This window comes from Ambystoma mexicanum, chromosome 1q, assembly GCF_040938575.1.
Source record: "Ambystoma mexicanum isolate Mex_15411 chromosome 1q, UKY_AmexF1_1, whole genome shotgun sequence".
NCBI classification, from domain to species: Eukaryota; Metazoa; Chordata; class Amphibia; order Caudata; family Ambystomatidae; genus Ambystoma; species Ambystoma mexicanum.
The window spans coordinates 299,902,652-299,924,711 of NC_090922.1; positions in this window are offsets into that span (position 1 = coordinate 299,902,652).

The window sequence follows — 22,060 nt, forward strand, 5'->3', positions numbered from 1 at the left end:
GTGTTCCTTTGACTGTTAATGTGTTTTATGGGCTATGGGGTCCTTTACTCCATAGGGTCTCATGTGTTTTTACTATGTGTGTTACACAGCACCCTCCGTGCAGTGACACAGGGGTGTCATAGTGACACCCCACCATAGACTCCATACCCAGGGACTGACTACTGTCAGGGCATGTAAAGTCACCATTGGCTTTACTAGTCCCAAATTATTAACAGAAACCAGTACAAACCATCATATTGTGGACGTACTGGTCGGGGCAATTCGATTGCCCCGGGGTCTGTTAGTCGAGGGGGCACGTCTCCGTCCCCCCTGATCGAGTTTTGGCTGGTGGCAGTGGATACTACTTTTTATATTCGACCGCGAATATATCCCGATGGGATTTTCCCATTGTTCAAGGCTACCAACTTTAATTATTTAATTCTCATAGCCTCGAACATACCGCCGGTTTATTTATTTAATATTAATTCGCTGGTTGGTATTTTTTGCCAGGACTCGATTCTAAAATGGCGTTTGTGTTCTCTTCTATGACTCCAACCCAAGTCGAGCCCTTTGTTCCACTTTTTGGCGGGCTTCTCCACAGAAGCCTCCAAAAGTGGTGCCACGCTGTCTGGGTACCACAGGAGGTGTGGGAGGGGGTTTAGGCACCCTGGACTGAGTTACCTTGGTAACTCAAGTCGCACTCTTGTGTGATTGGCCCAAGTGGTGAGCCGGCCTGCTCACCACTTAGCATGTTTGATTGACAGCTAGGCTGAGTGAATGGGGGTGTGCTGCATAAAAGCAGGGCTTTGGGGACTGGAACTTCAGAAGTCGCCACAGGACCTAAGAATCCGACGAGGGAAAAGCTGAGCCGACCAACCACGACGACACCACCGGTGGAGCCCTGCGGAACCGACTCACCACTTCCCGACGACCGAGAAGATCTCCCGGCTGGAGAGGCTTCTTCCCCTGACTGGTGGGCACAACCACTTTACCTTCTTCTCGTCGCACCTCAGACCGGCCTGTGGTCGAATTGCCTGTGCCAAGCACCCTGGCAACCGGATAGCCACTTACCACTGGTCCGCGAATCAAAGGACCGCTCCTTTTTCCTGAGAAACTCCGCGGCTGGTTTCTTCCCTGGCAGTGCAACGGACTCCTGTCTTCCTCCCGACGAGATCCTCTCTTCCCCCGGATGAAGCACTGACTTGCATCCGCTGCCAGGAACAACTGCCCCCGCTGGAGTATTCTCACCACTTTAAGGTACCGTGTCCGCCAGGCCTCCCTTTCTAAAGATTGCTACAAGGTAATAATAACCCCTTAACCTTCTGGACTGGGCTGGCCGCCTTGACCTTCTAACTGGTCCCTTTCTTTGGTCCAACTCTTTTTGAATCTATTCAAGACTTTTGTGCACTGCAACCGTGTGACCTTGGACACATTTCGTTTGATCCTCTTAAAGTGTACCCAGCCTACTGAACTCTAACTTCACGGTTTTACTTTGCCTTCTTCTCTTGTTGTGTTCTTATAAAAGTGTTGAGACCTGTTTCAATTTATTCTCTGTTTTTCTCTCCCTTTTAAAACGAATTATTAGAGTGCCATTTGCGTTAAGCGCTCACCGCTGTCTGAAAATAAGTGGGGATTTTCTTAAGACTAGTCTAATATTCTTCTAAGGGAGTGTATATCTTTTAGCGACCGTGTTTTTGAATTTCTTACTATTAGTGCCTGTGTGTTTTTCTAGATGTGGTTTTAAATAAATAATTATATCTCTTTTACACCAAGCCCTCGTCAGTGTTTACTTGTTCTACTGTGTTCTTTTGACCTATTGTGAATACTCTGTATACTGCCTAACTCTTCTTGAGGGAAGTCTGACTGCTCAGCCACAGCTACCAAGTGAATCTGTGTGGTACAGACTGCTACCGAGTGGGTTTACTGCCAAACACCTGTAGTCTTAAATCTTTTGCAGTGGTCCCAGAGGGAACTGCACAGGTTTCTGCCTAACACTGGTGTACAGCGGTGGGATTTGTATTGAGTATACACTTTAGAGTGCTTTTTGAACACTTTAGGACAACTAACCACAGAGCTTAGCACTAAAAAGCTGATTTTCTAACTATGTTTGCTATGGAGAGTTATACCTTAGAATCATTGTCTGCCAAAACTGCTGATTGCTTAAAAGTATTGTGTAGATATAAGAATCTCTCTGAGAAGGGAAAGAAAATGGAACTTATAGAAAGATTGTTAGAAAACCAAAGTCTGGGTGGTACAGAGGAATCTACCCCCCCCCCCCAGCAAATGTAGAAAACAGTGATGGTATTGATCTGAATCAAAGTCTTGATAATGAGTCAGAAGAGGAAAGTGAACCTAATGAAGTTAGCCACTCTGAGCCTCTGTCTGCCTTACCTACTGTACCTACTGGGCTTATACCAGGTCCTACATGTAACTCTGCTTATTTTGAACTTGAAAAAATGAAGTTTGAATTAGAGTACAAACGTTTTATTGCTCAATCTGAAAGAAACCAAGAGCTAGAGTTCAGAAGAATGAATGCCCAGGCTGAGCTGAAGCAAGCTGAGTTAAGACTCAGAGAAATAGAGCTTAATCATGAACTAGAAATGAAAAAGTTGTCTGTGGAAAATGCTTCTCTCTCCTCTGGTTCCTCTAGGAGTTCCAGTCCCAAAAGACCCCGGATGCCTAAGGAATTAGTGGGTATATATGAACCTAGGTTGGATGTGTTGGATTGGTTAAAAATGTTTGAGTATAATCATGGGCTCCAGGACATCACAGGGAATGTGTTACTTCCCAGGTTGTTCTCTAGGCTTCCCTCTGTTGCAACTGATGTGGTGATGGAGTTGGGGGAGGTGGATAAGAAGGATTATGAATGTGTGAAACTAGCTTTGATAGCTAGATTTGGGAAGACCCCTTCCCAGTACCTTAAGAGGTTTAGGACCCTCAAAAAGCATGATAGTACCCCTTGGGCTACCTGGGTGAGTGAACGTTTGAAAAACTTAGAGGGATGGATTAAGGGTTACAGAGTTAACACTTATGAAGGAATGAAGAATCTTGTAATGTTGGAGTCAATTTATGATGCCTGCTCTCCTGCGCTCAGACAGCACTTGGCTGATTCAAAGGAATTAGATTCCAGGAAGTTAGATAAGGCTGCTGACTTGTGGGTTGCCAACAGGGCCACTCACAAGGATTCTGGGGCTACTCAGAAAAAGGATGAGGGAAAACAGCCAAAAAAGGACTCCAAAGAGAATTCTAATAATTCCAATTCCAAAGAGGGCCCCAAACAAAACCAAAAGGGTAAGCCACAAGGGAAACCAAATCAAGCTAGTGTACCTCCTGGTGCCAAACCAAAAGGAGGTCAGAACAAGCCACCATTCCAGAAAGCATTTGGTAAATGCTTTGTTTGTGGCTCTACTGACCATGTGAAAGGAGATCCCAGATGTAAGGGTAAACCTTCAGGGGTCCAGCTTGTCTCCTTAGCCTTCGCTCCAGAGGAGGAAGTACAAATGGCAAGTGGAAACTTTCTATTACTGGCTGATGAACCCATTGGAGTCTCAGCCAGTGTTTCTTTAGTGTCTCTGGGTCTGTGGGAACAACAGAACTTAGATGTCTATAATTCTATCCCAGATAATACTAAAGAGTATTATAAGGACAGTGTCCAGGTGAATGGTCAGGAGACTCCTGCCATTAGGGACACTGGGGCCAGCATAACTGTGGTGGACACATCGTTTTTTTCAGGCTGAGGATGTTGCTAAGGCACCCAAACGCCTCACCAAGTTAGCTGGAGGGCCTGTGCAGACGCTTCCCCAATTACCAGTTCTCATCCAGTGTAATGACATGACTGTGAAGATACCTGTCAGCATACAAAGTGAGGTGTCAGGAAGGGTTCTGCTGGGTAATGACTTGAAAACTCTTGGAGTAGTGTCACATACCCCCAGACCTCCTAGTAAAAGGTTACAGGAGCTCACCAGACCTGCAAGGGAGAGAACCATGAGAGGTACTCCCAAGGAGATGATGAAGAAAGAGATCACTCCTGCTCCACTGGAGATGTCAGCTGCTGTCTCTAAGAAACTAGAAGAAAAAGGGAAACCTAAAACTTCTAATAAGAACCTCACAGACAGCACTCCAGTGCAGCCAACAAGGACTTCCCCTAGGTTGTCCAAAGTTACACCAGTAACTCCCCCTCCAGCTGAGGCTGAGAGGGGGGTACAACCCTGTGTGGTTAAACTAGACTCTGAAGAAGAGCTAGTGGAAGGCCAGGAACTCATTGGAGATCTGGATCCTGTTGACCATCCTGAGCTGCAGTCTTTACTGGCAGAAGGTGGACCCAACAGGGCAGACTTCAGTAAGGAACAGAGAGAATGTCCAACTCTGGAAGGTCTTCGCCACCAGGCAGATGCTCAGGCTGAAGGGCAAGAGCCTGGGAAATATAGGTTACACTGGGAAGATGGCCTCTTCTACAGTGAACCAACAGAGTCTGCACCTGGGGACAACAAACGACTTGTAGTACCCCAAGAGAACAGACCACAGTTCTTGCAGTTTGCCCATGAGATTCCTTTGGCTGGTCACTTGAGTTTCAAGAAGACTAAGGAAAGGCTTTCACTCTACTTTTATTGGCCAAAGATGGGGGCTGAAGTAGACAAGTACTGCAGGAGCTGCCACACCTGCCAGACTTCTGGTAAGGTTGGCTCCAAAAATGTGGCACCTTTAGTGCCTCTCCCTGTAGTGGGAGTCCCATTTGAGAGAGTAGGGATTGACATTGTTGGTCCCCTTGATCCTCCAACTTCCTCAGGCAACAGGTTTATACTTGTTGTAGTAGACCATGCTACTAGATACCCTGAGGCTATTCCTATGAGGACTGTTACAGCTCCGGCTGTGGCTAAGGCCCTTCTTGGTATTATTTTTACCAGGGTGGGGTTTCCTAAGGAAGTAATCTCTGACAGGGGGTCGAATTTTATGTCCCACTACATGAAAGCCATGTGGAAAACCTCCAGAGTTACTTACAAGTTCTCAACCGCATACCACCCTCAGACAAATGGGCTGGTTGAAAGGTTCAACAGAACCATGAAGAGCATGATAGGTGCTTTAGAGGACCCCCTTAAAAGAAAGTGGGAACTTCTACTGCCATGCCTTCTCTTTGCTTATAGAGAAGTCCCTCAGGAGGGAGTAGGTTATTCTCCCTTTGAACTTCTTTATGGTCATCCGGTCAGAGGTCCATTGGCCCTGATCAAGGAGGGGTTGGAGAGTGCTCCTTCCCCCAAGCCAGTCAGAGTGACTGACTATGTGATAGGTCTCCTAAGGAGAATGTCACACATGATGGCAGAAGCAAGTGATAACTTGAAAGCTGGACAAGCTTTGGTCAAGCACTGGCATGACCAAAAGGCTAACATGGTCGGGTTTACTCAGGACCAGCTAGTTATCGTTATGATTCCAACAAGGCAGAGGGCCTTGCAAGACAAATGGATGGGACCCTTCAAAGTTGTGGGTAAACTTGGAGAGGTCAACTATCTGGTGGACTTGGGCAACCCCAAGGAGGCTCCAACAGTCTTCCACACTAACAGAGTAAAAGCGTATGTCTCCAGACCTGATGTAGGAGCTTTGCTTCTAGCATCATCAGAGGAAGAAGAAGAGAGTGAAGCTCTTCCTGATCTCCTCAGAGGCTTACCTTTAGATGAAAAGATTGAAGGAGTAAATATCTCTTCAAATCTGACACCTGAGAAACAGGAAGAGTGCAAATCTATGTTAAATCAGTTTGCCTCTCTGTTCTCACTTTCACCAGGCTTGACCCCTTGGGCACAGCATGACATACTCACTGGTGACTGTCTGCCAGTCAAAAGCAGAGGATATCGAATGTCAGAAAATGTAAGAACCCACATCAAAGGTGAGGTCAACAAGATGCTTGATCTTGGCGTAATAGAGCCCTCTACTAGTCCATGGTCTAGCCCAGTTGTGTTAGTACCAAAGGCAGGATCTAAAGAACTTAGATTCTGTGTGGATTACAGAGCTCTTAATGCAGTCACTAAGACTGATGCCCACCCTTTGCCAAGGACAGATGAGTTGGTGGATAGACTTATTGCAGCCAAGTTCCTCAGCACATTTGACTTCACGTCAGGCTATTGGCAAATAGCCCTGACAGAGCATGCCAAGGACAAAACTGCATTTTCTACCCCAGTTGGCTTATACGAGTTTAAGGTTATGCCTTTTGGATTGAAAAATGCACCTGGTACTTTTCAAAGGATGGTAAACCAGGTTCTGAATGGGATGGAGGACTTCTGCATGGCATACTTGGATGACATAGCAGTGTTCAGCAATTCCTGGGAAGAACATGTGGGCCACCTGAGATATGTTTTGCAGGCTCTTGGAAAGGCCAATCTGACCATAAAGGCAAGTAAACGCCAGATTGGACAGAGTAAAGTGGTCTACCTTGGACATGAGGTAGGAGGTGGAGAAATAAGGCATTTGCCCAGTAAGATTGAAGCTGTGTAAAATTGGACAACACCTACTACTCAGACCCAGGTGAGAGCCTTCTTAGGTCTCACTGGTTATTACAGGAATTTCATTGAGAACTATGGGTCCATAGCTTCTCCACTGAATGTCATCTCCTCTCCTAAATTCCCTAAAAAGATTAGGTGGAATGAGGAATGCAATCAGGCCTTTGAAACCCTGAAAAAGGCTCTTTGCCAAGCCCCAGTATTCAGAGCTCCTGACTATCACCAAACTTTCATTGTGCAAACAGATGCTTCAAATGTAGGAATAGGTGCAGTCCTCAGTCAACTGGATGGGAAGGGTAGGTGGCACCCCATTTGCTTCATCAGTAGAAAACTGAAGGATCCTGAAACAAGGTGGGCAACCATTGAACGAGAGTGTTTTGCTATTGTGTGGGCTCTGAAGAAGTTTAGGCCATACTTGTATGGTTCTACTTTTGTCATTCAGACTGACCACCAACCCTTGAGATGGTTAATGCAAATGAAAGGGGAAAACCCAAAACTATTGAGATGGTCAATCTGCCTGCAAGGGTTTGATTTCACCATTGAGCACAGGTCAGGGTGTCACCACCAAAATGCTGATGGTCTCTCTAGGATGTATGTCATCGACTACATCCTGTGAGTCCCCCAGCAGCTTTGCTGGATTTCTGGAGTTTGTTTTTTTCTCCTGCCAAGAGTGAGACTCTTTTTTCTCCTACTCTTGGGCATGATTTATAGTGTTCCTTTGACTGGTAATGTGTTTTATGGGCTATGGGGTCCTTTACTCCATAGGGTCTCATGTGTTTTTACTATGTGTGTTACACAGCACCCTCCGTGCAGTGACACAGGGGTGTCATAGTGACACTCCAACATAGACTCCATACCCTGGGACTGACTACTGTCTCCCAGGGCATGTAAAGTCGCCATTGGCTTTACTAGTCCCAAATTATTAACAGAAACCAGTACAAACCATCATATTGTGGACGTACTGGTAGGGGCAATTCGATTGCCCTGGGGTCTGTTAGTCAAGGGGGCACGTCTCCGTACCCCCTGATCGAGTTTTGGCTGGTGGCAGTGGATACTACTTTTTATATTCGACTGCGAATATATCCCGATGGGATTTTCCCATTGTTCAAGGCTACCAACTTTAATTATTTCATTCTCATAGCCTCGAACATACCGCCGGTTTATTTATTTAATATTAATTGACTGGTTGGTATTTTTTGCCAGGACTCGATTCTAAAATGGCGTTTGTGTTCTCTTCTGTGACTCCAACCCAAGTCGAGCCCTTTGTTCCACTTTTTGGCAGTCTTCTCCACAGAAGCCTCCAAAAGTGGTGCCACTCTGTCTGGGTACCACAGGAGGTGCGGGAGGGGGTTTAGGCACCCTGGACTGAGTTACCTTGGTAACTCAAGTCGCACTCTTGTGTGATTGGCCCAAGTGGTGAGCCGGCTGGCTCACCACTTAGCATGTTTGATTGACAGCTAGGCTGAGTGAATGGGGGTGTGCTGCACAAAAGCAGGGCTTTGGGGACTGGAACTTAAGAAGTCGCCACAGGACCTGAGAATCCGACGAGGGAAAAGCTGAGCCGTCCTACCACGACGACACCACCGGTGGAGCCCTGCGGAACCGACTCACCACTTCCCGACGACAGAGAAGATCTCCCGGATGGAGAGGCTTCTTCCCCTGACTGGTGGGCACAACCAGTTTACCTTCTTCTCGTCGCAACCCAGACCGGCTTGTCGTCGAATTGTCCGTGCCAAGCACCCCGGCAACCGGAGAGCCACTTACCACTGGACCGCGAATCAAAGGACCGCTCCTTTTTCCTGAGAAACTCTGCGGCTGGTTTCTTCCCTGGCAGTGCAACAGACTCCTGTCTTCCTCCCCGACAAGATCCTCTCTTCCCCCGGATGAAGCACCGACTTGCATCCGCTGCCAGGAACAACTGCCCCCGGTGGAGTATTCTCACCACTTTAAGGTACCGTTTCCGCCAGGCCTCCCTTTCTAAAGATTGCTACAAGGTAATAATAACCCCTTAACCTTCTGGACTGGGCTGGCCGCCTTAACCTTCTAACTGGTCCCTTTCTTTGGTCCAACTCTTTTTGAACCTTTTCAAGACTTTTGTGCACTGCAACCGTGTGACCTTGGACACATTTCGTTTGATCCTCTTAAAGTGGATCCAGCCTACTGAACTCTAACTTCAGGGTTTTACTTTGCCTTCTTCTCTTGTTGTGTTCTTATAAAAGTGTTGGGACCTGTTTCAATTTATTCTCTGTTTTTCTCTCCCTTTTAAAATGAATTATTAGAGTGCCATCTGCGTTAAGCGCTCACCGCTGTCTGAAAATAAGTGGGGCTTTACTTAAGACTTGTCTAATATTCTTCTAAGGGAGTGTATATCTTTTAGTGACCGTGTTTTTGAATTGCTTACTATTAGTGCCTGTGTGTTTTTCTAGATGTGGTTTTAAATAAATAATTATATCTCTTTTACACCAAGCCCTGGTCAGTGTTTATTTGTTCTACTGTGTTCTTTTGACCTATTGTGAATACTCTATATACTGCCTAACTCTTCTTGAGGGAAGTCTGACTGCTCAGCCACAGCTACCAAGTGAATCCGGGAGGTATAGACTGCTACCAAGTGGGTTTACTGCCAAACACATGTAGTCTTAAATCTTTTGCAGTGGTCCCAGAGGGAACTGCACAGGTTTCTGCCTAACAAAGGCCTCCAGCCATACATATAAGGCGCTAGGGGCTTACCACACACAACACAGTCTAGTACACCCTATGTGAAAATGATCATGTCATGTGCAATCCACTTCCCATCTACAACTGAGCCTGCCAGCACTCACCACAGAAAGAGGTCACCTCAGGACCTGTCATGCCGTAACGAAGGCTGCCTGCAGTCACCATACAAGTTAGTCGCCTGAGAAGGTATCCACAAATTGGCGCAGTATGCACGGATACACTCCCGCACTCTTTCCATCCCCTCTTCCCACCACCATATACTGGAAAGCATGTTTTCCAGCCCCTTCCGGCGCTGCACTATCCCGGGCTACAGCATGGCGGCGTTACCCAAAATTATGACGCACATCACGCTTCCCTCCAGCCAACCAGCGGGCGTGTCCAATCTCCGCCGACGTCACGCTACACTCGAGGCCAATCAGACTTTTGACCGCGGAGCGTACAGGAAAATGGGACCACGCAGCAGAGCCAGATGTCATTAACTGTTTGAGATGTACATTTTACGTACTTTAAAAAAAAATAGAGGACTGATTATCACCAAATGTACAAAAGCACGCTTTCGGGACCAAGCCGCTGCCCATGCCGCAAATTTGATGAAAATCCGTCCAACGGTTTGGGCTGGGGTTTTTTTTGTCCATTCAGTCAATGGGGAAAAAATGCTGGGACCCCCTCTATAACTTTGGTCCCCCTGTACAAAACCTCACCAAACTTCCCCAGAATATTCAGAGCGGGCATATACTTTTCTTGCAAAATTTGGAGTGAATTCGTCCAGGCGGACCAAAGTTATAAGCCTCCCAAAAAGTGGTCTTCCTGTAGGTTGAGCAACTTAACCATAACTACATGCCCACTACCGCAGGCCGTGTAATATCACATGGCCTACGGTAGCGGCCATGTAGTTATGGTTAAGTTGCTAATCCCATAGGAAGAGCACTTTTTGGGTGGCTTATAACTTCACTCCCCCTGGACTAATCCTCACCAAACTTAACTTTGCAAAAAAAGTATATGGTCCACTCTGAATTTCTTTTTACAAAGTTTGGTGAGGTTTGATCCGGGGGGGGGAGTTATAGGGGGGTCACAAAATGTATTTTTTTCCCATAGACATAATGAGAAAAACTTTGCTCACGCCTACAGCTCAAATCGCTGGACGGATTTACACCAAATTTACGGCAGGAGCGGCAGCTTAGTCCCGAAAGCATGCTTTTGTTAATTTGTTGTAAATCCATCCAGTAGTTTTTTTAAATGACCAAAATGTAAGGCAAAAAAATGTGTGATATCTATGTCTGCTCTGCAAACACACTTCTCTGTTTGCTCTGCGGACAGGACACTGATTGGTTAATCGGCTTGTGTCATGTCCGCGGACACGCAACGTGTTCGCTGATTGGCTGGAGTGAGGCGTGAGGTGCATCACATTGTTTTGATGTGCCCGCCATCATGGATCTGCGGCGGTGAACAGAGGCAAAATGCAATTTTGGGAAGTGTGTTGTGTGCAGGAGTGCTTGGGGAAGGCTGGGGAGTAAGAGATGGGTCAAATAGTGTATTTGTTTAGGGGGCAGGTGCCACTGATGTGTTTTCCATGTCCGCGGTCTTTGCAGCTGTCCGCGGACATAATAAATCCACTACTAGCTATTTTACATTAGTATGTTGTTGGTTTTGGGTTGTTAGTAGAGCATTGATAGTAATTGATATCCTCTATAAGCAGCGACATACCACAGTCAAAATGTTTGGTGGCATAGGTGTGTTATGCTGCGGTGGTTGTGGCCAGGGCCTAGAGGTTTGGGTGCATGGCCGAAGGCCGGCCGTAGACCTTCGGCCATGCACCCAAACCTCTAGGCCCTGGCCCAAGCCACCACACCAGAACACACCCATAGAATCAAACAACCATCAAATATCCACAACACAAAAGTTTGTGTACTGTTTCATTTGTAGAGTTTGTATGTGAAGTTTTGGCTAGGCTATCCAGTTAAGATTGTAGAGTTTGTAACAAGGACTGCGTCATAAGATACCCATGGAAGTAAACATTTTGGATTGTGGTGTATGGTTAGATGTCTGCTTGAATGGGTGTGTTATGCAGTGGTGTTTTTGAGTCCTTTCATTTTATACTTACTGTTTCAGTTTTTTTGTGGTCGTATGCAGTTTTTTCATGACATGGGTATTTGGACCAGACATACTTTTTCGATCTCTGTGATAAAAAAAAGATCATATGTTAGAGTAGGTAGTTCATAATGAGTTACTGCTTTGCATAATAGACACTTCTGTATTTTTTTACCCTCATATTTAGTACTTTACAGGTACTATAGTTCAAACCAGTGTACTGCACAATTTGCTCAGTTTCTGAGTTTGTTTTCTAAATAATTGGGCCTGTAGGAAAAAAATCCATGCTGGATTAAAAAAAGACCTATGTTGTGGAACAATATATTTCTTTCATTGTTTCACTGTTTATTTCTTGCTAATCTTCTATCTGTTGGCGTGTTGCAGATTTTTGGGGCACTTACATACCTGTTGACGGATTCTAATTGTTTATTTCTACTTTTATGCTATTCATCTATCTGTTGGGTTGCTGCCGATTTTTTGGGGCAGTTAGATACCTGTTGGCGTATTCTAACTGTATATTTCTTGTTTGATTTTAGTGGTATTTATTTATTTGTTTGCTTGTTGCAGAATCTCGGGGCAGTTAGATACCTGTTGGCGTATTCTAACTGTGTATTTCTTGTTACATTTTAGTGGTATTTATTTATAAGTTTGCTTGTTACAGAATCTTGGGGCAGTTAAATACATGTTGCCGTACTCTAATTGTGCACAGTTTTGAAGTTGAACTTTGGCTTATGTTGATACACAGATTACGTATTAAATTTTGGTTTTAAGGATATTAAGTAAGCATTTACAAGATTTGTTGGTGATCTCTGCTTTAGAGTAATGGTACTATCATTACATTCGAACCATCCACAATTCTTTCTTTATATATGCAGGGTAGTGACCTGCATTGGTTGTGGCTCCTGCGTGGTAGATTATACCTATTGTTGTGAAGGTTTTCTTACCAAGTGATACTTAACCATGTGTGAATCCAGTCAGTTTACAGTTGTTTTTGGTACCATCTGCATTGTAATGTAAAAGCATTATATGACGTATTTACTATGTGTCTGTATTTGTAAGGTGGAGCGATTATCTCAATTGAATGTAGTACATAATATCCCATGGTTTGCATTTTGTACAAGATGCTGAAATGGAATGGATTCACAGTTAGGTATGGATACATACACGAAGCGTTTATTAGGGACTTGTTCCTGTTCCACATGGCTGCAGAGCGTGCATGTATGTTTCCACATGTATGGAATCTGGAATATTTCATTTATAGGTATGTTTTTGTTTTCCAGTACTTGTAGTAAGTACATTAGTAATTCTGGTGGATCTTCTTGTGAGTTTATAGTGAATTTGACCATTCCAGGACAGTAGTCCAATTCTTGTCTTATTCCATGAACACTGTACGTGTTGTCAGGATTGTTGGTTGCATTTCTATGATGGACTAACATTTGCAAACACAATTGGTCTGTACTGTGTAAGTAAACGTTGTCAATAATTGGTGGCAATTGGAATAGAATATTTATTGCTACATTTGTGTAGCAACTTATACCAGTTGTATTTGAAAATTTGAATGGACCTGACAGTTCTGTGTCGAAGTCATTTGTTTGGAGTGTGTGTTGCTTCTTTGAAGAAGTAATTGAGTTACTTTGACCAGTAGATTCTTCTTTGGTTGTGGTACATAATTAAGTATTAGTTTCTTTTTTTTTCTTTGGAGGAATTGCAGTGAGATCCTGTACGTTTCAGTTTGAAGTAGCTGTCTTTTAGAACATTTTGCTTTTTGTGGAACAGGATAGGTTTTTAGATGGGGGGTGTAGAGTGAACGCAGTCTATTGTATTCTAGAATGCAAGGAATATCAGCATTTACTTTACTTGCATCAAAGTTGATTAGAAATAGCCTGTTATGTGTACGCAAGCGTGATAGTGCTGCATAGCTCAGGCCTTTTTGTAAAGACTGTGCTACCAATATCTATCAATGCTTTATCTAGGGTAAGACCTTGTGATTTGTGAATGGTAACTGCGTATGCTAGAGTTAGTGAAAATTGTTCTCTGCATACATACATGTCTTTGAAAAGAAGGAAGCGTACCGTTGACCGTCCTATCCTTTTAACTTTAGATAGTTTGTCAAAGAGAATGTTGACAAATTGAATGTTGTTGTCACGTGGGTATGTTTGAAAGCCAACAACTGTACCTAGTGTTCCATTACTAGTCCTTGCTCCACGTCAAGGTTACGTTTAAGCATTACTCTGCAGTTTAAAGATAATTTAATATTTTCTCCAAACCAGCTGCGTTGGAGATAGAGTTTTCTAAGGTATTTAGTCTTGTTGTGGCTTATTGACACATGGCTAGTGTCATATCATGTACGTCCAGTTCATCTGTGGAGCAAATTTCAATTATTGGTTGCATTTCTTTTTTCAACATTGTTTCATTGAATTTGGAACAGCTTACAAGAGTTGGCATCAAGGACATACAATTGACATTTTTGTGTGCTAATTGTTCCATGACATCAGTAACACATGAATTATGGCTATAGAGTGCATGGATGTACCTAGATTTTAATATTGATTGTGCTTCTTGAGATAGTACACCAACTCTAATACTTTTTAAAATGTTGGCATATGTGAGGTCGGTAGACTGGCGCATGTTTTCTGTTAATTCTCTGTATTGGAAATGTTGCCAAAGGTTGATATTTCCTATGCTGCCAAGAGTTTTACGGCACAGTTTGTGCCCTAAGGTTTTAAAAATAGGTTCACCTTTCGCTAGTGTCAATTGAAGAAGATCTCCGAAAACAATAATGTGTTTTCCTCCAAAGAGCTCTTCGTAGTCTGTTTTGAGGACCTCTTGTAATCGGAGGTGAATCAAAACCAACATTAGGTTGGAGACCATGCTCACCTCATCTATTAGCAGCATTTTCATTTGTTTGAAACTCTGTGTAGTTCCATTGCAGCTTCTGTGGAAAATGTGTAATAGTCTAATTTGTTTTGGTGTTCTACTGGAAGGACTAGTAAGCGGTGTAAAGTGACTTCGCCTATGTTGTAGGCAGCTAAACCTGTGGGGGCAGTTACAACAGCTGACAGGTTGTTGTTTGTCAATTGTTGGAAGAACTTGCTGATGATTTTGATTAAGAATGTTTAGCCTGAACCAGCTTGACCACTCACGTAGAGCAGCATAGGTTTGTAGTCTTGGCAAGTACAGTTTTTATTTTCATGTTGCACAGCATGTTGAATTTGTTTTGTTATTTCTTGGAAAATGCCGCGCTGCTCATTGTTCAGTTGTGATTTCAGTACAGTGAAGTCTTCTGTAGCTTGTTCATACTGACACATGGTGTTTTCTACTTCTGTCATGGCTAATTCCGCCTCATTTGCTATCAGTGGCTGTCCAAGTGGTTCTTGGCTTCCTGTTACAGAAGGTTGACTACTGTCGGGAGTGTCCTCATCTAGTTGGGTCTGGAGTTCTTCTTTGTGTTGCTGTTCATTGTGCAACATTGTTTGGTACTGTGTAAAGTTCACGTCTGTTATAGTGCTTTCATTTGCTTTGAAAGCGTCTTCATAGGAGTCATATGTATCCAGTAACTCTTCTTCTTTTTTCCATGGTTTAAAAAGTTGTAGCAGGGACATGTAATACAGTTCTTTATGTTGAGGAGTTATTAATGACAATTTGATATGATTAATTAAGCTGCGTTTGGTAATTTTCACTAATGTGCCTTCACAATTTACAACTCTGCATCTACCTTTCTTTTCATATGATTTAATATTATTTTTGTATGTGAAGTTTTGGGTTACGTGGTAGAGACACATGGTTTCCAAAGTGGTACTCCTGTTTGGGTAGTATGTGTCTAGTAAATTGTTTTTCAAAATGTCTTGGCTGTTGGGATCATTTTTGGCTATTGTTTCTATGTCCTTATATGATTTGAGAACTATTTTTCTAGATTTAGCAGGACCAAGACTTAGCCATAGTATATTGTCAGATTTTCCATACAAGGCAGTATCGGGTAAACGGTCTGCAGCTTCATAGCAGCCACATTCTCTATAAGAGAGCATTTTTATGCCTAAGATGTACAATTTCTGTGATAGTGTTTTGTCAGATGATATGTCATCCCAGAGGTCCTGGAGCTCTGTTTTCTCTGCTTTGGTTAAGTAGGCTGTGCCATATCGTGCAACTGCAGTGGACTTGTCTGCAATGTACTGCACATCTATGTTTGCATTCTATAGGAGGGCAATGATTGCATTGTAATCATTGATGTATTTTGATTCTTCTGTTCTTTTTATGTCATATATGTTCTTAGGTGATTTACCTTTGACACTATTTCTGACTGAAGACATAAAGGTGTTTACTTGACCTGTTGCTGAAACTGGTCTAGGGAAACCAAAGCAGCATTTGGTGCAGTATTTCCCTTTTTTAAAATATTAGCGACACCAATATTTCCCACATTTGTGTCTTTGAAATTGTAAAATGTGTGCATGAAGGTCACTATGTGTTGTTTGTGAAGGGATTTCACAAGTAACATTTTTTTGGATGAACTGCAAAACAGTGGCATCACTGTCTTGACCAAATTTCGGAGCTTCTTTAATCCATAATAGCATGTGGATGTGTGGTGCTTCTCTGGCTTGGTATCCTTTTCTCCAAAAGAAGTGTTGAACTTCTCAGAGGGGAGGAACAGTCTTATTACAAATAAAGTGTAGCATAGCAATGGAGCAATGGTGGAAATATCTTGGTACATTTACAGTATCTAGAGAGCAGAGTTCTGCTGGTGTTTTTATATCTATGTTTGTTTTGTTTTTGTTTGCTACGCGTAGGAAATCGTTTAAATCTTCCCATGCATATTCTGCACAACTTAATGTAACAAACCAAGTGGGTGGGTCAATGTTTCTTATCATACAGTTTACATCTCTGTGATGTCAAAACTAGTATTCTTTTGACCATGCATATTTGCTAAAAGATTTGTAATACTTGACTGTACAACCTCATCTTTTTCTTTCACTTTTTGTAATAATTGCATAGCTGACATATTTTGAAAATGGGTACCTGATTTTAATGGGTGTGCAACTCCGTAGCATAGAGCTGCTAGTTCACTTTCAATGAGAAGGTGGAATATGTATTCCACATTTTGTCTGAATCTAAGGTCTTCAGAATACATTTGTAAAGAACGATATTCTGATGCTGTTATCTGTGTGGGTCTATCATCGTACCTTCCTCCTTTTCCAGTAGGAAAGAGTAGAGGAAAGGCCTGTGCTTATATACTTTTTTCCCATATGCTGATTGGAGATCCTTTGGCTTGTCGCATTTAGTAAGTTTCCAGTGCATCATCTTTAGTGTATTTAGAGTGTAAAGGATGAATTGTATAATGGTCTAAAATATTGGATTCTGTAGCAGGATTTAGAAGTTGAAATTGAACAGTTTCTAGTGACCCTTGAATTATTTCAATGGTTTCTCTCAGGTTTTCTTCAATATTAATGTCTTTGTAGTATTCATTGTTGTTTTTTAGATATTGCAGAGCTTGTCTAACTTTATGTAAATCCATGAGTTGTTGCCAAATTTTGTTGTCTTTTGTAGGATGATCACTTAAGGGGTTAATAGAAGGTTACTATTTGTACAGTAGTTGCTAGTTTGTTGAAAAGCTATTGTATTTTGTAAGTGGCTTTCACTTCCAAAACATTTTCTCTGGATATGCTCTATTTCTTCGAGTAGTTGCTTGGCTTTACCATGTAGAAGATTGTTATTTAAATTGGCTAGTGCTAAAGCAGGACTTTTAGCATAGAAGAGTTTATGGACCAGATTTCTTATAGTTGAATGATGTGTTGATATCATTTTGATATGATGGAAGGCGCTTCTGCAAATAGGTCCTGTAATGCAGGCTATTGAATGTCCTTGTAGTCCTGTGTATTTGCGCACTGGACAGGCATCCAATGTTTTGTAGTAGTTTCATTTTGAATTGGTCTTTGCTTTTTACATACTGATTGAGGAACTGGCGTAAATATTTGAAAACATTTTTTGGCAATGTTACACATTGATGTGCATGGACATTTGTAGACTGGACGTTTTGGTTCATTAGAATGGAGAGGTGATACTGAGTTTTCTGGGGATATTTTTGTGAGCAGAGTTTCTTGTTCCATAATGGTGTTATTATGTTTTTCATACCCTCGTCCACTGCTTTGTATGGCAATTGGGTTTATTTGCTTTTGTTTATATGCTTCTTCATGAAAATATGGTTATGTGCTCGTGGTGTGACTCCATTCACCGCCACAGATGTTTAACAACCTATTTTTGTTGATATTCCATTTATTGAGAAGTCTTTCTTGTAGTTTAGTAGTTAGTTTTGTTAGTGGTTTCATTCTGTTTAAAACTAAAATAAATAATGTTCTTTTGAGAAGGATTGCATTGTCTATGAGAGCTTCTAGGATTCATTTTCTACGGTAGGTTTTAAAGGCTGTGCATGATTTAGCTCCTGTTTTTATAAGGTTCTGAAGGACTATGTGGTGGAACATATTTTGTAAAATATTTTTGTTGGTATGATTACTTGCCACTAAATGAAGATTTATAGGTGCAACGTTAGCAGTAGTGGTAGCTGAAGTCTTGTTAATCACTTTCTGTTTCGTTTTACATTTTGATAGAGGAGGCAACATTTCTGTACTGGAAGCTTGTTTTGTTTTGCTTAAAGGCATGGTCTAGTAAAAATGTTTATTGTCCCTACGGGTCGGCCATGTTTTTTAAGCCTAAGTGGCTCGATTTTAGAAAACTTTCCTATGGACCTTAACCGAGTTTTCGTCCATTAAATGCACGCAAAAACAGGCACCAGGGAGCCGCCATTTTGTGATAATCCTATCACTTGCCGCATCGCCCTGGCTGACCTGCTTCTGCGGCACTAAATCAATTCCCCCGCCCCTGAGCCTGACATTAACAAAACATTCATATTCCCCGCCTCTCTCCGTGACGTTACTGTGCTGTGTAGGCAAACGCGCCCAGTCGTCTTCTACGCGACTCCACACAGAACCCGGAAACCAACACAGACCCTCTCACAACACAGCGCGCCACAATTCGTAATATGAAACTGTACTTTGAAATCAAACAGCAACACGGTACATTTGGTAAAGTACATTTATTTGACATTAAATGTTTAGAGAATATTCAGCAATTGCCATATGAACTCCGAAAGCCATTCATTTTCTTTTATCTGTATCCGCAATGGTACACAGGGTGTTGCTTTTCGTTAAAAGAAGCCCTTTGGAAGCACGGTGAACCGCAAGGCTGTTCCATCAACTAGGCACTAGTCCATCGTAAAGGTTGATATGTTGCTTGTAGCCACTAGTACAGCGTAAGGGCATGTGGCCCCTTGGCAATCGCCCCATAAAATTGTCAGTGTGTTCCAGTTGTTCACACAAAGCTGCAGGTGTCTCACGAAGAATCTGTCTGCCGGTGTCTCAAACCGATGACAGTAGCAGAAGGGGAGCAAATACCTGTTATGAAAACAAAACAATTATAATTAGTCTCGCCAGCCGATCTTCATTAATATTACTCATTTTATTTATTACGGTCAATCAGAAACTATTTGCTTGCAAGGATAGTTCAATGGAGTATGTTCGGCTCTAAAATCAATGCGAAAAGTAACTAAATAAATCGAGGCCAACACACAATGATAAACGACAGTTAGTCTACATGCGTGTGGAATGATATGATATATGATATGGCATTTGTAACGCGCCTATACACAAGAGTTTCGAGGCGCGACGGGGGGGAACAAGAGCAGACAGACAACGATCCTACTAGGTCAGGTGTCTTTCAGATCGCGCATGGGGAAGGGGGGGGTTAAAAGTGCTGTACATGGTTAGTCGAATACAAGATAAATAATAGGGCCAGCTGGTGGCAAGTGCAAGGTAAATGCTGGGAGAAGGGGCTGAAGGATACAGAGACAGTCCCGTAGTGCAGGTAGGCAGTGCAGGGAAAAGTGGCTGGGTCAAGGACCGACATCGGTGAGACCAGTGGTCCTGCATGCCCATGTGCCCACTACGAACACGTTTTCCTTGCTTTTCCTAGCTCTTCATTCATTCATTTATTCATGCATCCATTCGTTAATTCTTCATTCCGGTATAAAAGCGTCTAAAGATTTACTCACATTATATTTGAAATTTCCATTGTGTCTCTTCGTAATGCAGTCTGTAAAACGGACCGTGCTCTTGACAACGATTTTTCGTATACTGAACTAAAATGAAACTCGGTCTAGTTTCTGAATTTTCTGCCTTATCGTCTCTTACGTTATTGCGCACCCCCTTCAAATGTAGTTCTTTCGGCATGGTCCCTGTCTCAAGGTCAAAAAACAATAGACCCTTATACTTCCAGTGCGACTTGTGGGCCTCTTCTGGGCGCGAGCTGAAAATCAAAGCCGCTGTCCTTCGCATTCTTTATTTGCAACATCACATAGTAAAGGCATCTGTGAGAACCTGAAGTTTAGAATCCCTCTATGTAGTGCGCCTCAATGTGCAAATGCGAACTGGCTTCTCTCCCAAATGCCACGGCCCGCTTGGCGCATTCTAAGGCCCCCAATTTTGTCCCTGTTGTCTGCGAGCTTTGCAGCCCCAAAAAATCATAACTATGGAGACATTCAATTTTTGGCGGAAGGTCAGGGAAAGTATAAAGTACCACAGGAGTTGAGTTAAAAGTGAGACTTATTGTTTGTTTGTTTGTTTTATTATTTGCAATACGCAAGCCTCCCCTCCGTTAACAGTGCGCAGCATTTACATTTACATGAGTTGAGACATGAGAAAAATATATACATACACATATATGAGGTGAATAGAGAGAATTCAAAGATGACACCCAGCTTGTTCGCCACCCATGATGGTGAAGGTAGGGGTTAGGGTTACAGGTACACTGTACAATAACATTTATTTACAAAAAGACAATCGTATTGCAATTATTTAAACCGGGATTTGTACTTCACAACCAGCTGTGCTTCTGGTGGACATGGCACAGTTGCATTGTTCAGTGGCAATGGATCACTGCTCTGCACAGAAACGTCCAAAATTCCATATCTGTGCTTCTCTAACACAGCAACAATAAGGCCTTTCACAAAGTCGAACTGCATTTCATCATAGATGGTTTGATCACCCATTGCTTACTTCGTTTTGAAAACACCTTAGTGTAGCGAGGCATCCTTACTTTACCCCTAGTCCTAGATTGTTCACGTCCGACATTGCTGTTATGTGCCAAGACCGCTAGTAGAGTGCGATGTTTCATGCCCCGAAAGCTAAAATGCAAGCGCTTTGGCCTGTACTTTAGGCACATATTGTGGAACCCCTCCAAATCTCCTGTGTGACAGAATTCTGTCAGTCCTCTCAAATCTCTTGATAGAGTTTTGTCGAAAACAATCTTCTCAATGGCTTTGTGTGTCGGTGAAGATGGAATCAACCACTTCTTCTTCCGTGCCTCCTCTGGGGACAAAGGGCCATGTTCACATTGGTGGAAATGTTGATTTTCTGTCCAGCGGTGAACGTTGGTACAGTGGTGCATCAGTGACCGCCATTTTTCAAGTAGTATTTCCACTGACCATTCACAAGTTTTTGAGCTCCACCAAAGATGGTTGGTGATAGAATGGGACCACTGCAAAATACTTTCAAAACCTTTTTTTTTCCTGCAGCCGAGATTTTCTTACTGATTGATTTAGCAAGATGCCATACGTCAAATTGATGATTAATATGTGGGAACTGCTCTCTCATTATCTTGGCAATTGAAACGTGTCTGTCCGTGGCTATGAGGTCGATGTGCATTCCCCTTGATTGTAGATATTCCACTGATTTTATAAATCCTAGTTTATCCATGGCCACTGAGGATGTTCATTGTGTTACCTGCACAACCACGAACTCACAATTTTCTTACTATCCATGTCCTGAAAGTGGTAGGTGCAGTACTTGGCAGAAAATCCAGGGCTGTCGCACTGTCCATCGCCGGCTAGCCTGAAACGTTTCCCTTCGAATGTACTTACTAGAGACAATTGTTCAATTTTCCAAGCATCACTAATGGCCGGAAACAGATAATCACGTTGGCATATGTAGTACAGCGATTTAGAAATGAAATGGAGTCCCACAAACTGAAAGAAAGCCTCTAACTTTCTAAAACTCGAGCCACTAAAAAGTGATGCAGTTGCACACAGTAGATTGCCTGCTGGCATTTTCCCCAGCATCGTTTGTGCAGACCATGAGAACCTATGATTTAATCTACAGGCGGCATTTATTTTGACGTTACTGCCTTTTATTTGACAAGTCACATTAATCAATGGCTTCCCACATACTTTCCCTCTAACGGAATGCACACATTTCAGCATACTTATAATTTCCCTCAAACAACTGTCGAATACAATGTATTTGTCTCTTTCATTAGACTGTCATCCTGCGTCAACATTGTTTCGGCCTGTGACGTTATGGAGATTTCAACACATTGGAAAGTAATATCGCTGATATCAAGTTCTGATGCGTCTATGGATGCTGCGGCTGGTTCATTCTCTGTCATTTCGACATCTATTACTTCAACATTGATGGGAGAACACAACAATGTCGACATGTTTTTGGGTGGCAAATTTTTGGCGGTGTCGATTGTGTGAATTGATCTGCAACTACTTCAGAGCTATCTTCAATGCATTCAATATCATCTTCTTGTGGGTGTGCGGTCGCACTGTAGCAATGGTCCAATGCAACTTTGCTGTATTCTCCAAACACAGTTAATTCATGTTCTGGCCATTGAGCATCTCGAGCCTGAACACACCTCGCCTCAATTAATAGTTCCTCCATAGTGAAAGCAACATCTCTCATACGCTTCAC